We start from the raw sequence: 15,627 nt of genomic DNA on the forward strand, positions 1-15,627 counted from the left end.
TTGGATGGTGTCCTCAGTGCGAAGACTTGACTTCGTCTGCACGAGGACTGTGCGGTGGTCACTCCTACCAATACTGTCATGGACAGATGCATTTGCAACAGGTAGATTGGTGAGGATGAGGTCAAGTAAGTTTTTCCCTCGTGTTAGTTCGCTCACCAAATGCCGCAGGCCCAGTCTGGCAGCTATGTCCTTCAGGACTCGGCCAGCTCGGTCAGTAGTGGTGCTACCAAGCCAATCTTGGTGATGGACATTGAAGTCCCCCACCCAGAGTACATTCTGTGCCCTTGCTACCCTCAGTGCTTCCTCCAAGTGGTGTTCAACATGGAGGAGGACTGATTCATCAGTTGAGGGAGGACGGTAGGTGGTAATCAGCAGGAGGTTTCCTTGCCCATGTTTGACCTGATGCCATGAGATTTCATAGGGTCCAGAATCAATGTTAAGGACTCCTAGGGCCACTCCCTCCTGACTGTATATCACTGTACCGCCACCTCTGGTGGGTCTGTCCTGCCAGTGGGACAGGACATAGCCAGGGATGGTGATGGAAGAGTCTGGGAAGTTGGCTGAAAGGTAAGATTCTGTGATAATGGCTATGTCAGGCTGTTGCATGACTAGTCTTTGGGACAGCTCTCCCAATTTTGGCACAAGTCCCTAGATGTTAGTGAGGAGGACTTTGCAGGGTCGACTGGGCTTGGTTTGCCTTTGTCGTGTCCGGTGCCTAGTGGTCCGATGCCAGGTGGTCCGTCCGGTTTTATTCTTCTTATGACTTTTAGCGAGATTTTACAACTGAGTGGCTTGCTAGGCCATTTCAGAGGGCAATTAAGAATCAACCACATTGCTGTGGGTCTGGAGTCACGTATAGGCCAGACTGGGTAAGGACAGCAGGTTTCCTTCCCTAAAGGGCATGTAGTTTCATGGCCACCATTACTGATACTAGTATTTTAATTCCAGAATGTTTATTTATTTAATTAATCGAATTTAAATTCTCCAGCTGCCGTGGTGGGGTTTGAACTCATGACTCCGGATTATTAGTCCAGGCCTCTGGATTACTCGTTTAGTAACATAACCACGATGCTACCGTACCTGTATTAGCTAATGTCAGCTGGGATAGGGATGCTACAGTTGGCTATAGAACACCTGGGTTAAACAGGGGAACAGTGAACCAGGACTATGGCTCCTGATTGTTGTGCAGTGACCCTGCTGGAAGTGAATGTGTGTGGATGGGCAGAGGGCAGGGTTGGGTTCAAATCCTCCACTGTTGGATAGTCTACCAACACTGACTGGGGAAGGTCGCACAAAAATAAAGAACACTTGGCTGCAGTACTGGCAGTGACTCCCATGCATATCCCAGTTAAGGAATCATTGTCTTCAGGAGGGGAGGAGGCAAAATTGGAGGAGAATATAAAAATAAATCCCCTCTCAAGGCTGCTCAGCCTGCTCTTATAGGCCAGTGGTGAGGATTTCCTGATTGCTGGCCTTGGCCAACCTTCCCCTGCTATGCGAATTTTTGGCAGCTCAAATGAAGTTGTAAACTGTAACTTCAAACAATTGTGCACGTTGCAATATGCCCGTTAAAGTGTGTGTGTGTAGGGTATAAATGGGGGAAAGCATTCGTTACTATGCGTTATTGATGGACTTTTTTTTTGGTTTTACCTAGGCCTTTATGCAATGCTGGTTTAATGAAGATGAGGCCCAGTGGGGTTCACCCACTGATAAACCTGGCTCAGGTGATGTGTAACTGTTATGAAAAGCTGAAATACAATAGAACACCTAATTTGCTTAGTCCCTAGACTGCCTCAAAGCTTTGTCATAATTGCTTTGAGCATTGTATTGTATTGCTTTGCTTCTGTTTCTCACTCTTTCCCCTGGCACCCCCCCCCCCCCCCCCCCAAACAAGCTTTCGTCTTTAAATCGAAAGCAGATTATAAAGTGACAAGTTTCAACTTACTGTTCCTGAATATCCTTAAATAGTCTCAAGTGCCGAGTGGTGACTGGTTTAGTTTCTGCTAGCCTGCATTAGGGATCTGTGATTCCTTTTCCCCTCTGCTCTCCGTTTTATTTGGAGAATCCAGTGGATACTGTTTTGAAAGCAGTGTGTGCGAAGTGATGTGCTGTGAAAGCTGTTGTGTTGTGCCTTGGCGGTTATGCTTGCTTTTGAGTAGTTTCTTTAATGGAAATGAGAACTTAACTTTATTTTGTTGTTATTCGAACTGTTTTGAGTTCTAAGGTTGGCTTCCACACAGATGTACAGCAATCGGTCAACATGTCTATTTGACCACATACAAGAATGATGGTTTCCTGAAACACGATTTATTGCTGTGCTAAATTGCCTATTCTTACTATGTAGTCGGCAGAGGTGTGTTGCTGTGAAGCCAAGTAAAGTTTGTGTATGCTTTATTCTTGTGTGTGATGTAATAATCCCACTTTGCACATGTGTGTGTCAAACTAAGGGTTATCTTTAGGCCCTCAAACAAAATGACCATATGAATTTACTGATTCTCCTGTCAAAATCCCTTCCCTTGAATTTGTTAATTCTTAGACTGTGCAGTGCATGGCATCTGTTTTTTTACATTGGAGATGTGTGTGTATTTTAGTTTCATGTAGAGTTTGCCATGGTGGACACTACCATTTTATTCTATTTTAACACATTTATATTACTGTTGTTATGATGGATATAGAACTGAATTAGTGTACCTTATGATTGTAACTGAAATAACTTTTATTTCATTGCATATTGCTGAAGAATAGTATACTCTGTATAATAGATTAAAGGAATAACTGAAAATATATTTCATCCCTTAACAGGCCTACCATTTTGAGCCCTGAAAGGCTTCAATTTGAAATTAAATTTTAGTATTGGTTGAGTGGCATTTACAGGTTTGATTTGTTGTTGATTTAAAGTTGAATCCATTTATACCGTATAATTGTCTTTTTGTCAAAAGTTAGCATTCCCCAAGGGGGATTTCCATTGTAGATATTTGGACATTTGTTTTCTTGCCGGATTTTCAAATTATTTATAAACTTTTATTTAGTGCATGCATTTAATTTTTTTTTAAAATGCTCCCTACAATTCTTGGCGATGAAAGGGTTGTGAGTGTTCATACTCCTCCATCAAGGATTGGATCGACCAAGGAAACTTAATCTGTGCATTACCCTTTATGCAGCCTGAATTTATTTCCATGGTGTATCCATGGGACAGACTAGATATGCTCAGTAATGGTCTGTTGCGAGAACATGGGGGCAAGTGGAACCGGACAGATTGAGAATATGCCATAGTAAAAAGAGAGTTATTTTGAGTGAGTAACCAGTGATAATTTGATCAGATGAAGGAATAAGTTAAAGAAGAAATTATAGCAATACATGACTTTTTGAAAAATTGATGAGCATTGCCAAGGTAAAGTTGGGTTTAAAGCTGCCTCATCAGTGGGATTAGATTCCAATTTGACAGAAAACTGGGAACCTAGTTATGGGAGAGTTATTCTACTACTACTCCTGCAGCTCTGGACCTTTTTAAAAACATGCTCAAAAAAACATTTCTTCAATCAAGATTTTGGTCGCCCATCCTAATCTCCTTCCCTGACTTGATGTCCATTTTCCATAAGCCTATCTGTGAAGTGCTTTAGGATGTTCTTTATATTAGTGGCACAATATTACTGCTAGTTCTTGTATTAAAGAGATGAGCTTTGAACTAAATGACCTTTTTTATCCTTCACTTTTCTTCATAGTCCACATTTGTACTGTCTAGTCAGCAAGACTACGTATAGAAAAATCCTACAATCAAGTTGTTTCGATCTTAACAGTCTGGTTATAAGAATGATTAAAATGAAATAATTAAAACAGTCTGATTCTTGGCCGTTCACAGTTAGAGATCAGTAAATACTGTCTAGCCAGCAAATAAAATTCCTGTTGAAGATTAGTGCTTTACCAATGACTGGCTTATGATTTAACCTCTTTGACTACTGAGACGTTGCAGCTTTCAAACTGCACATCTTTTATTATAATATTTGTAAGATTCTTTTTCTAAACACTTTTTGAAAAGATATATTCTGCAGTAGAACTAGAAAAGTGCACAAGCCCAAAAAGATCATAGTGTTCTTGGGAACCTCAGTGCAATTAGTGAAACAAAACACCAGCTGCTGTTCAAATGGCACTTCAGCCCTCTCCATTAGAAATGATTATCCTCTGGTAAACTAATAGGCAGGATCACTGGTCTATGATGACTGAAGAAATCACATTCCATTTTTATTACATTGGATTTGGGGATTTTTCCCTGTGTTTTGTGGATTCAATTCCACAATTCTATCCATGTTTCTACAAAAGCTGTAAAGCTGTGGCCTGGGTAAAAAGCTATGCAGACCAGATGGCCCCATGATTGGTTCCTGGCCTGTGCTGTTGTTACCTGATCTCACTCAAGGTAGTAATTAGGGCATTACATTTTGCCTTGTTGTCCCTTTCGAGGAAGGGGAAAAATTAGCTCGGGTTCCTTGATTCGTAAGTGCTATCCAGTGACCACAGTAGGAGAGTGCACATATGTATGGCATGTGAGGGCATGGTCAGGCTAGGCTGCGATGATCTTACTGATGATGCTTGTTGTCTAGGCTCAAACATAAAAAGATGACCATTTGGGTATAATATCAGAGAGTAGCTGATGGGGAAGGGAGGAGGAGAAAGGGAACAATTGTGTATTTGCAGTTTTAAGAAATGTCTCCTATGAAGTAAATGTTTTTGTACTCTTGGCTGATCCTGTCTGGAATGTGTGAAACACCAGTTATTCTTGACCAGTTGCATCATCCCCAGTTCTGCTATTCTCAATTGCTGTGTGTTTGAATTTGTTTTAATTTAAAGGAGGGAAGATGGTGAAGTATTAAAAGATAAGTTGCATCAGTCCATCAGCAGCATAGCAGGAACTACTTAATAAATTACCACCACCACATAAAACTAATCAGAAAAAATCAACTCCATTGGGTCTTCAGTTTGGACAGACCTGCACTGCACCATGCTTGTTCGAAGTGCCTTTTAAAAGCAGTTTAATTAGTGCAGTTCTCAGCTATTCATACACAGATCAATGGTTTTGTAAGTATATGTGATAGCACAGTGATAAGTGCAAGTGTTGTGCACTCTTTGATACAGCTCCTTTTGAATTATCTCAGAATGGTTACAGCACAGAAGGAGGCCATTCGGCCCATCGAGCGTGTGCCAGCTCTTTGTAAGAGCAATCTAGTTAGTCCCATTCCCCCACTCCTTCCCTGTAGCCCTGCAATTTTTTTCCCTTCAGGTACTTATCCAATTCCTTTTTGGAAGCCACGATTGACTTTGCTTCCACCACCCTTTCAGGCAGCGCATTCCACATCATAACTACTTGCTGTCTTCCCTCATGTCACCTTTAGTTCTTTTGCCAGTCACCGTAAATCTATGTCCTCTGGTTCTCGACCTTTCCGCCAATGGGAACAGTTTCTCTTTATTTACTTTATCTAAACCCTTCATGATTTTGAACACATCTATCAAATCTCCTCTCAACCTTCTTTGCTCTCAGGGGAACAACCCCAGCTTCACCAGTCTATCCACATAACCGAAGTCCCTCATCCCTGGAATCATTCTAGTAAATCTTTTCTGCACCCTCTCCAAGGCCTTCACATCCTTCCTAAAGTGCTTTGCCCAGAATTGGACACAATACTCCAGTTGTGGCTGAATCAGTGTTTTGTAAAGGCTCAACATAACTTCCTGTAACATCTGAGAAAATCCTAACAGTGACATTTTTTCAGTATTGCTTTTCACTTAAAATGTGGTTCAGTTTTGTGATAAAACTTCATATTCTTACTGGGGTGGGATAGAAGGAAATGTGGAGTTTTATACTCCTTGTAAATATCCTGGGAAAGTCACTTCAGACAGCCCTTACCAAACTCATTGGAACATAGCTGTTAACTGTGGGAAAAATTGGAACTGGCCAGATGTCTGGAGAAATTGCCCTTGTGAACTGCCAATGAAAATAGCTCATACCACATGCAGAACTCCATGCACTTACTTTTGAAAAAGGCACTGGGTTGATTCACTGACAACTGATTCCAGATAAATTTATAGCCGATCAAAGCACAGAATTCTGACAGAGTAAGTCATTTCCCAGTCAGTTCCATTGTTAAGAACTCCTGATAGTTGTTTTTTTATACTCTATTCAATCTAATCTACTTCCATGTGCTGTTTAGAGATCAGTGCAAATTAGAAGTGAAGCCTCTTGTATTTGGGCGTTGTATTGCATTTGCACACTGAACTGATAGAACAGCCTTCAAATAAAAATAAATTACTTCCTGAGACTGCTGAATTAATAATGTTTTCAATTAGAAAGTAGAACTTAAATTAACTTTTTACTGTTCTAATGTTCCCATATCTTTTTCAAATTTTAATTCAGACTGCACATTTTCCTCATCATATTTCATTGCAGTGTTATTTGCTTGCAAGTTAATTTCCTGGGATTTTCTCGTGTGTTCTGACAAGAATGAAAATTCACAGACAATTATAGAGATGATGCAATGGTTACATTTTGCTAAATATTAAGGAAAAACAAGAGTTACATTTAAAATCAATGTACTTCATTAACCTGGAAGTGCCACACGCTGAGGATCATCGTATGTATTTTGTACCAACTCCTATAGCTTACAGGCTATCAGTAACAATTGTGCTTTTGCCAGTATTCCTGTCGTGATCAGACTTTCTTCAATAGCCAGTCTTCTCATTGTATTTTTTTGTCCTGATGTTCTGGCATATTTTTCTGTGGGTATGCACACCATGAAAAATTGAAAGCCAGAACTATTCCCTGATGTACCCTAAGTTCAATTTATGCAGCAAAGTATTGATTTATAGTAACATTTTGTAAATAAATGAGGCCTGCGAACAGGCCATCGGATTCATTGGCGTCACTATGTATGTTGGAAAGCAGCATGATGGGAGTTGTTGTCCTTGCTGTTAGCACTTCATGGCAGTGGCTGATGCACCTCAATCTGTGCCACGTGTGCTCAGGCTGTTTCTGTCATGTGCCTCCTGATATGGCTGGGCCTTGGCCTGACTGGCTGGCTTGTGGTCAATTGGAATCAGCTCTAAAATGGTAGTGACCAGAAAACCAGACAGAATCTAGGCTATTTTCATGAAAATTACTTTGCTGTATTTTTTCTTAAAAATAGGCAGCTTGCCAAGAAAAAAAATATTGACTGAAAAACCAGACATTGGCAACAGATGAGTGAGGTAGCCCTAAAAACCTGTTGGTAGAAATAGTTGATCTTTCGGTGGAAAGTTTTTTAAAAAAAAACATTTCTGCCCACTCATAGCAGTTGGAATCTGTGATACTGCAGGTCCTGACTAGAGGGAGAGTGAGCCATTGGGAGTGGGAGGTACATGTCACTACTTGCAAATCAGAGTCCCAGTGCTGCTGCTTCTCCCTATCTGCAGTTGCAGAGAAAATAAGGAGGAAGAGAGAAGGAAGAAGAGAAATCTAAGGAAGGGAAAGGGTGGCATGGAAAGAGAAAAGTTGTGAAGGGCTTAAGAGGAGAGATGAGATGATGAGAGAGCAATGCACAAAATAAAGGCAGCTTTGTTTTTACTAAAAGTCTTTTCATGATTTTTATGAATTCCATTTTATACATTATCAGGACTGATAACTTTTTCCAAAAATTATAATCCGAGACATGGCTTTGATCGGTATTCTTGGGATTGGGGGCGTAGGGACAAGAGGCCGTGGTATAGAGCAATTAAAGAACCAACAACACCACGTAGAAGCAGGATAAGGCCATTTGGTTAGACATGGCAGCTGTATTTTTTTTAATCCCCTGCCTTCCTCCATATCTCTTAATATACTTAGTTCTCAAGTATAAATATCTATTTTCCTTTCAGTCACCTCAACTGACTTGGTATTTCTGAACCAAACTGTGCACATAGCTAATAGCCGACACATAGGGCTCGATTTTACAATGGTAGCGGGGATGGGGGGGGGGGGGGGGGGGGCGGGGCGGGGTAGGTAGTGGTGAAGAATGTGCGTGTGGCAAACCCACATGAACAAAACTTTCTGTTTTTGACACGATCGCATGTTGATTGGATGATGATTAACCTCCTCTCTGGGTTTTGCGCCTGGCAGTCAGCCTGATTGACAGGCTGGGGGGCCGGGGAGGGGGGAGATGGGGGGAGAGGGGATTATCGGGGGGGTGAAGGGGGGGACATCGGACATTGGAGCTGGATGCAAAGGTAGGTTCATTTAGTGTTTTCACTTCGATGGTTTTTTAATTTAATTTATTTAGTTTCTTTTTTCCTGAACCGGCCCTTCGTGCTTGGTTTCATCAGGTGTGAATCAGAAGTGGTGGGCAAGCTGCCCAGGTAAGTTTAAAAAATCTTTCTAAGTACTTAATCTGTCACAGGTAAAGTGCCTTAAGTACCTCAATGAGATACATTTGGCTCTTTAACTGTCATCCTGCTGGCTTTAATTGCCGGCGGCACTTCAATTTTCGGGTCACCCGCGTGCACACAAGTGGGTCTCTGGGAAACTCTGAAATCGGCGGGTTGGAGCCAGCTTCCGAACCCGAATGGGATTTCCGCGATTTCCGCGATTTTCGGAGCCACCACTGCCCCCAACGCACCCGCAATTGCCTCCTAAAATCACCCCCCTAGTGTTTGTTACTAGTTTAGAAAGGGGATAATTTAGAGAATGGCAACTGATCTATGCTTTCTCAGACTGGAAATAGAATGCTATCTTATTATCATAACTTTAATTTTTGTTAAAATATTTAACATTTTAAAAAAATTATTGGGTCCAGCACTTTCACTAGGAAGCTATCAGATATATGTTATGACAGAAGCTAGGGAGTTGATAACTCTTCCATATGATTTTGCTTTACACAGTACTGTAGAAAGTTATGAATTTGCTAATTTTAACCCATCTGCTGGCTCCCAAGAGACTTGAAGGTGCTAGGAGTCAAAGGCAGCAACATCAGCTCTGTCTCACCTTTCAGTCAGTTGCTTTTGGGTGGCTGGGCAACTGTAAAACATTCAGCGTTGCCAAAGTGAAATGTGTTTCCATGTTACTAACCACCGAGGATATCCTAATGTCATTTTATTCAGTCTTTGGTGGACTTGAAGAAAGCTAAAATAGATTGGGAGTTGGCTTGATCATGTTGTATTTGGAAGTCTGATAGTGTTATCTATGTGTAGTGTAACATAGCACTGTGGAACTTTGTAAGGGTGTGGCAGAAATACTGTCAAATGAAAAGAATGTTGAACGTGGACAGAGATTTCTTGGGGAATGTGAGGGAAAGTAGTGTGCAGAGTCTGGCTCAAGAGTCTCTATTGGAATCGTTTGCAATGTGTTGAAATTTTGATCTTCAGGGCTGTTGGCTGTCGGCAAAAGACATATAGAATGAACAAATAATAACTTAAACTACAGGTCGACTTCAGACAGTTTAGTCTGGTGTTGCGAGTGTGTTATCCAGTTACTGCACAGTTCATGTGTAAAACTCTTTTGTGATGCTAGGGAGGAGACAATAGATTTTTTTTTCTTTTTATTTTAGGTCACTATTAAGATTTTCACTCATTTATCTGTGTTGCTTTTCTTTAGCGTATGTTGGTAGCAATAAATTGAAAGTAATTAAATTTTATCTAAAAAGTGTGATGTTTTTGTTTATGGGTACCAAAACTTCCATTTCACTTCCACCCAATAATCGCTACATGTACAGTGCAAATTGTATGGCTAAATAACCTACTTAAAGTAACCATTTTCCTTCTTTGGGGGGGGGGGAAGGAAATATTGTGGAAGGTAGAGGTGTGTGTAAAAGTGACCTCATGGGTGAAGCAGCTGTGCAATACCATTTAACTCCATGTATTTGCCATATTCTGCAATTAAAGATAGTAGTAGAGAGGGTGTAGGAAACCTATAAGAGGAAACACATACCAGCAGTTTAGATGCAGATAAAGTGCCAGAAACACAAGACCAAGAAGGAGATATTAACCAGACAGTTGTTTGATGGGGTAAAGTGGGGCAAGGGAAAGTAGAATGGAGAGGTTTGGAGGAACTGAGACAACTTGGAGAAAAGGAAGCAGCCCTAAGAGAGAAATTATTTCTGAGATCACATGCATCCTATAAATGGCATTTGGGGTGAGGAATAAGTTGATTTATTGTTAATAAACCTGGAAAACGCACTAGTACCCTGGCTTGGATAGAACCAATATGCTTTTGGATGTGTATGGTCACAGGTTTGATTTTTTTTTTTCCAATCGCAGAGGAGTCCAGCATTAAACTCTCTTTTGCATCATGAACCTTAACAAACAAACATTCCAAATATCCACCTCACTGGTGAAAGGGAATAAGATAAGCTAATTGAAAAGACTAATGGGATAGAATAAAATGTTTACAGCACTGATTTGATGACCGCATATATTCCGTTCCCAAAAACTGGTAAAGATTGGATAATTTGGTGGATATCATTGTTCTGCAGAGTAGATGGGAATGTTTTTAGCCACATTCCCTCAACCAGAATTGGTGTGGGGTGCATTTTGAGCTCTTCATCCTGCATTCTGCTGCATAATGTGGTCAAGAGCATACTGTCCCAATATTCTCTGTACCCCTTCCATCACCTTCTGTGAGGAGTGACTAAAGCTTGGGATTTCTTTAGGTTTTCCAACCTCAACCCTCTCAGAGTGTGGCGCATATGTCAGACATTTTTGTAATCTGACAGAAGTTGGTCTGATCTTGTTAGGACACTACTGTGTAGGGAAGTAATCTGCGTCTCTTCTAAACCTAAAGTAGATTTTCGTAATGTACAAAACGAAGGATGGGAAAAGACCATCTGGCCCATCAAGACCACTCTATAGACATGGAGCAACAACATACATCATTGATAGGAATGTCTCTGGACACATTCCTTCTGCTTTTATGTAAAATCACCTATTTGAACACTTGATTTCTTAAATCATTCAACCAGTTTTTTTCTGACACATGCAGCAGGAAATTGGATTTAAATCCAAAGAGCTGTCTAGTTGAGTTTGAAACCTTAGAGACAAGAATGTGGTTTTGGAAAGGATTACCACGAGTATTATCTGTAGTAGTTAATCAGTGAGATTCTGAAAAGCTGCTGAGGAAGCCTAACTATTTTAATGCAAGGGAAAGCTGGCACAAATATTAAGACTTGCAGTAACAAATTTTAATTGATAAACTGAATGGCACATTATTTTTGGCTCTTGTGCATTCGGCCTGCTTGAGAGTTTATTTTTAAAAGCCATACTGAAAGTTTCTTTTTGCTAAACCTTTATAAATCTCTGGTCAGGTGTCATCTGGAGTATTGTGGCCAATTCTGGGCACTACACTTTAGGAAGGATATCAAGGCCTTGGAGAGGGTGCAGAGGAGATTTACTAGAATGATATGATACAGGGCTGAAGAACTTCAGTTATGTGGAGAGACTAGAGAAGCTGGGTTTGTTCTCCTTAGAGCAGAGAAGGTTAAGGGGAGATTTAAGAGGTGTTCAAAATTCATGAAGGGTTTTAATAGAGCAAATAAGGAGAAACTCTTATCAGTGGCAGAAGGGTCGGTAACCAGAGGACACAGATTTAAGGTAATTGGCAAAAGAGCTGGAGGTGAGATAGGAGAAATTTTTTGAAGCAGTGAATTATGATGATCTGGAATGCACTGCCTGAAAGGGTGCTGGCAGCAGATTAAATAGTAACCTTCAAAAGGGAATTGGATAAATACTTGAAGGGGAGAAAATTACAGGGTTCTGGGGAAAGAGCAGGGGAGTTAGACTAATTGGATAGCTCTTTCAAAGAGCAGGCACGATGGTCCGAATGGCCTCTTTCTGTGCTGCAAGATTCTTTGATTTTCTTGTTAACAAGACATGTGGTACATGATGCATATAAAGTATTGATCACAAAAGTCTCTTGAGACCCACTGTATTCGTGGCCACAGATCTGTGATCCACACTTGGCATGTGCGGATGTCCAGTCAATTACTAACCTGGCTGACTCACCACCAGCCATAGTATCTGGTGTACTTTGCTCAGCTGTGTTTACATCAGTGCCATTGATGACATCCTCAAAATTGGTGGCAAACTTGCAATGTAAATGAGTGGCGCTAATGCAATTCTGGTCCTCATCTCTAGGAGCAGTGGCTCTGCTGGCAATACAAATTTCGTGTGGATGTCATCAGAAGCAGACTTTTTTTTAAAACTCCTGGGAGACCCTGCAGCTCAACAACAAAGTAATTTCATTTCCATTTGTTTGTCTGAATTTTGCCCAGCTATTGGGCAGTTGTTGGCCTAGATTAGAACTTAACTGCACACGTGCGTTTTTATTTGGAGCTGGTTGTTTTACAAACTACTTGGCATAAGTAGGGCAGATTCGACAGCAATGGGAGCTGCAGCTGGTGTTGCATGACCACTTCAGGAAGCAATTCTACAATATAAATGTTTCCTCAGCTGGGAAGTTACATTAGACTGTGTTTGCAGTTTGCACTGCCTTGTCTTTTGTCTCTGACCAGGCTTGGTCTTTAGCTTTGAGAGCGCCAAGCCTGGTTGTGTTGAGTGATCACCAATAACAATTACTCGGGTTTCCTTTCTGAAAAATTAGAAAGCTTTCACCTTGGAAGGAACATTGTATACAATGGCTTTAATATCTGTTAGATTATGTATAAGAACAGTACAACTTGCATTCCCTTTGGTTTCCAAGGAGGTTCAAAGATTTAACAATGTGCGGGGATGACAGATAAATGGGAAAGCTGCCTTCATTTAGATGAATGAATAGGATATCAGACATCTTGTCTGGGCGAGGGATAAATTGCATCACTGGTATCCGTGCATGTGATTTTGATTCGGTAATGCTGCTTCTCCAAATGTTTGTAATGATTCTAGCCACTTCGAGGCTCTGACATTGCTTGCAATATGACCAGTTTTCCATGTGGTTGTTAGCCTAATTTGGCAATTCTTTAAGGTGTACAATGATTGTTCTTGGGGCATATTACATTCAAGTATTACGAACTAAATAGTAACTTAACTTTCTGATAACAAACTTCAAACTCTGAAATTCATTGTATGGTATCGTTTATACTGACTACATGCTTCCCCTCTGCGACACCATCCGAAGACATGACATCAGGTTCCTCATGTACGCTGAAAACACCCGGCTCTACCACACCACCATTTCTCAACCCCTCCACTACCTCTGTGTTGTCAGTCTATTTGTCCGACTGCAGTAATTTCCTCCAGTTAAACATTGGCAAGACCGAAGCCATTCCCTCACCACCGATTCCATCCTCCCTCCTGGCCACTGTCTCAGGCTGAACCAGACTGTTCACAACCTTGGCGTCCTTTTTAACCCTGAGCTGAGCTTCTGACCCCAGATCCTCCCCATTACAAAGATCCCTTACTTCCACCTCCGTAACCTACCCTGCCTCAGCCCATCTGCTGCCGAAACATTCATCTGTGCTTTTGTTACCTCCAGACTCGACTATTCCGATGCTCTCTTGGGTGGCCTTACATCCTCCACCCTCCATAAACTTCAGCTTATCCAAAACTCTGCTCCTAGTGTCCTATCCTGGAGTAGGTCCTGCTCACCTATCACCCCTGTGCTTGCTGACCTACATTGGCTCCCAGTCCACCTATGCCTCCAATTTAAAATTCTCATCCTCTTGTTCAAATCCCTTCGTGGCCTCGTGCCTCCCGATTTATGTAACCTCCTCCAGCCTGAGATCTCTGCGTTCCTTCAACTCTGGCCTCTTGCTGCATCCCCCACTTTGTTCAACCCACCATTGGTAGTCGTGCCTTCGGTCTCCTGGGCCCTTAACTCTGAAATTCTCTCCCTAAATTTCTCTGGCCTCTCCTCCTTTTAAGACGCTCTTTAAAACCTACCTCTTTGACCAAGCTTTTAATCACCCCTCCTAACATCATTTTCTTTGGCTCATTGTCAGTTTTTTCTGATTATGCTTCTGTGAAGTGCTTTGGGACATTTTCCTACGTTAAAGGTACCACTTAAATGCCAATTGTTGTTTTTCTTTACTCATTTACGATCTGTGATTAGTATAGTATTTGTGTGGGCCAATAAATTCCCACACTGAAGAGTGTTATTTGTAGCTTTCATGAAGTGTTGAACTTTGGAAGGAGGTAAATTGTTTTTTTTTTGAAAGGAATGATCCAGAATGGGAATGTACAGTTTCATGTGATAAACTTGGAACAGGTTTAATAGGTAGAAAAGTAGATTAGCCAGTTGAACCAAGATTAACAGGTGAAAGTATAAAAGAACATAGTTATAATTTCTGTTAGACGCCATGAAAAATTATTCCACTTCCTGGATATAAGTACACATGTAGACAAATGGCTAACCCTCAATTTAATAGATTTGTGTATACTCATGTCCTTATTGCATTTTGGGGTTCTGACGAAAAGTCATCGACCTGAAACGTTAACCCTATCTCTTTCAACAGATGCTGTCTGACCTGCTGAATGTTTACAATTTTTGTTTTTATTCCTTATTAAACATGATGGTTTGTGGAGTGATTGAGGAAATGGAGCCTTTTAAGTGTTAACGGATTTTAATTTTCTTAAAAAATGTACAGAATATTGTCACTGAATACATTTAAGAAGGAGCTAGATAGATTTCTAGACACAAAAGGCATCAAGGGGTATGGGGAGAGAGCGGGAATATTGGTATTGCGATAGAGGATCAGCCATGAATGGCGGAGCAGGCTCAAAGGGCCGAATGGCCTACTCCTGCTCCTATTTTCTATGTTTCTAGATGGTGAATTGATTGCAGTTTTGTACAGACATATTGATCTAGTTGATTGATTCCTTTCCTTTCTCCAAAGGAAAAAAGGTCAAAAACTGAGGAGTTATCATTTGAAAGTGATGGTTTAGTTTAACACTAAAACTTGTTCAGCAATGTTCACTTTCGAGGTAGACATGAAGTGGTTTATGTGGAGAAAAGGGCTCTGGAAACTGGAAAAGATACAGATACAGTTTTTTAATGGAGGGATGGTTGTCTACTATAGGTGTAGATTCTTTTATCATTGGGAGTAGGATTGCATTCAGTTGTCTTCATGAGCAGTTTCACACTTTTTTTTTCTTGTGCATAATAGGACAACTTTCATTACAAGAACTTAAATATGTGGTCTAGGTGTCAGCTCAATGGTAGCACTCTGGCCTCTGAGTCAGAACGTCATGGGTTCAAGCCTGGCGGCGGCGGCTCCTCCTCCTCCTCCGCCCCACCCCACCGCCGGGCCACATACGGAGGTGTTAGGACAGGTGCCCGAACGCATGACACTTGGTCATCAGAGAGGTAGGTTGAAAGGAGGCTTTTATCTTCTGACTCATTCTTGGGATGTGGGTGCCACTGGCGAGGCCAGCATCTATTCCCATGCGAAGGTGGTAGTGAGCTGCCACCTTGAACCGCTGTAGTCCGTGTGCTGAAGGTTCTCCCACAGTGCTGTTAGGAAGGGAGTTCCAGGATTTTGACCCACGACGATGAAGGAACGGCGATATATTTCCAAGTTGGGATGGTGTGTGACTTGGAGGGGAACGTGCAGGTGGTGTTGATCCCATGTGCCTGCTGCTCTTGTCCTTCTAGGTGGTAGAGGTCGCGGGTTTTGGAGGTGCTATCGAAGAAGCCTTGGCGAGTTG

The 15,627-nt window shown here is 41.4% G+C and overlaps 1 protein-coding gene across 8 annotated transcripts in view; it reads left to right on the plus strand.

The window, feature by feature from the left end:
* Positions 1-15,627, plus strand: part of LOC137344410 (ankyrin repeat and SAM domain-containing protein 1A-like) — a 345,223-nt gene that overhangs the window by 24,022 nt on the left and 305,574 nt on the right. Inside the window, exon 2 of one of the 8 annotated variants that reach the window (XM_068007350.1) lies at positions 1,655-1,724. The exons of the other annotated variants lie outside the window; for them this stretch is intronic. The gene's annotated coding sequence lies outside the window, so the exon portion shown is untranslated. The remainder of the gene's footprint in view (positions 1-1,654; positions 1,725-15,627) is intronic. 8 annotated transcript variants of the gene reach the window in all.

Source organism: Heptranchias perlo, chromosome 27, assembly GCF_035084215.1.
Source record: "Heptranchias perlo isolate sHepPer1 chromosome 27, sHepPer1.hap1, whole genome shotgun sequence".
Taxonomy (NCBI): Eukaryota; Metazoa; Chordata; class Chondrichthyes; order Hexanchiformes; family Hexanchidae; genus Heptranchias; species Heptranchias perlo.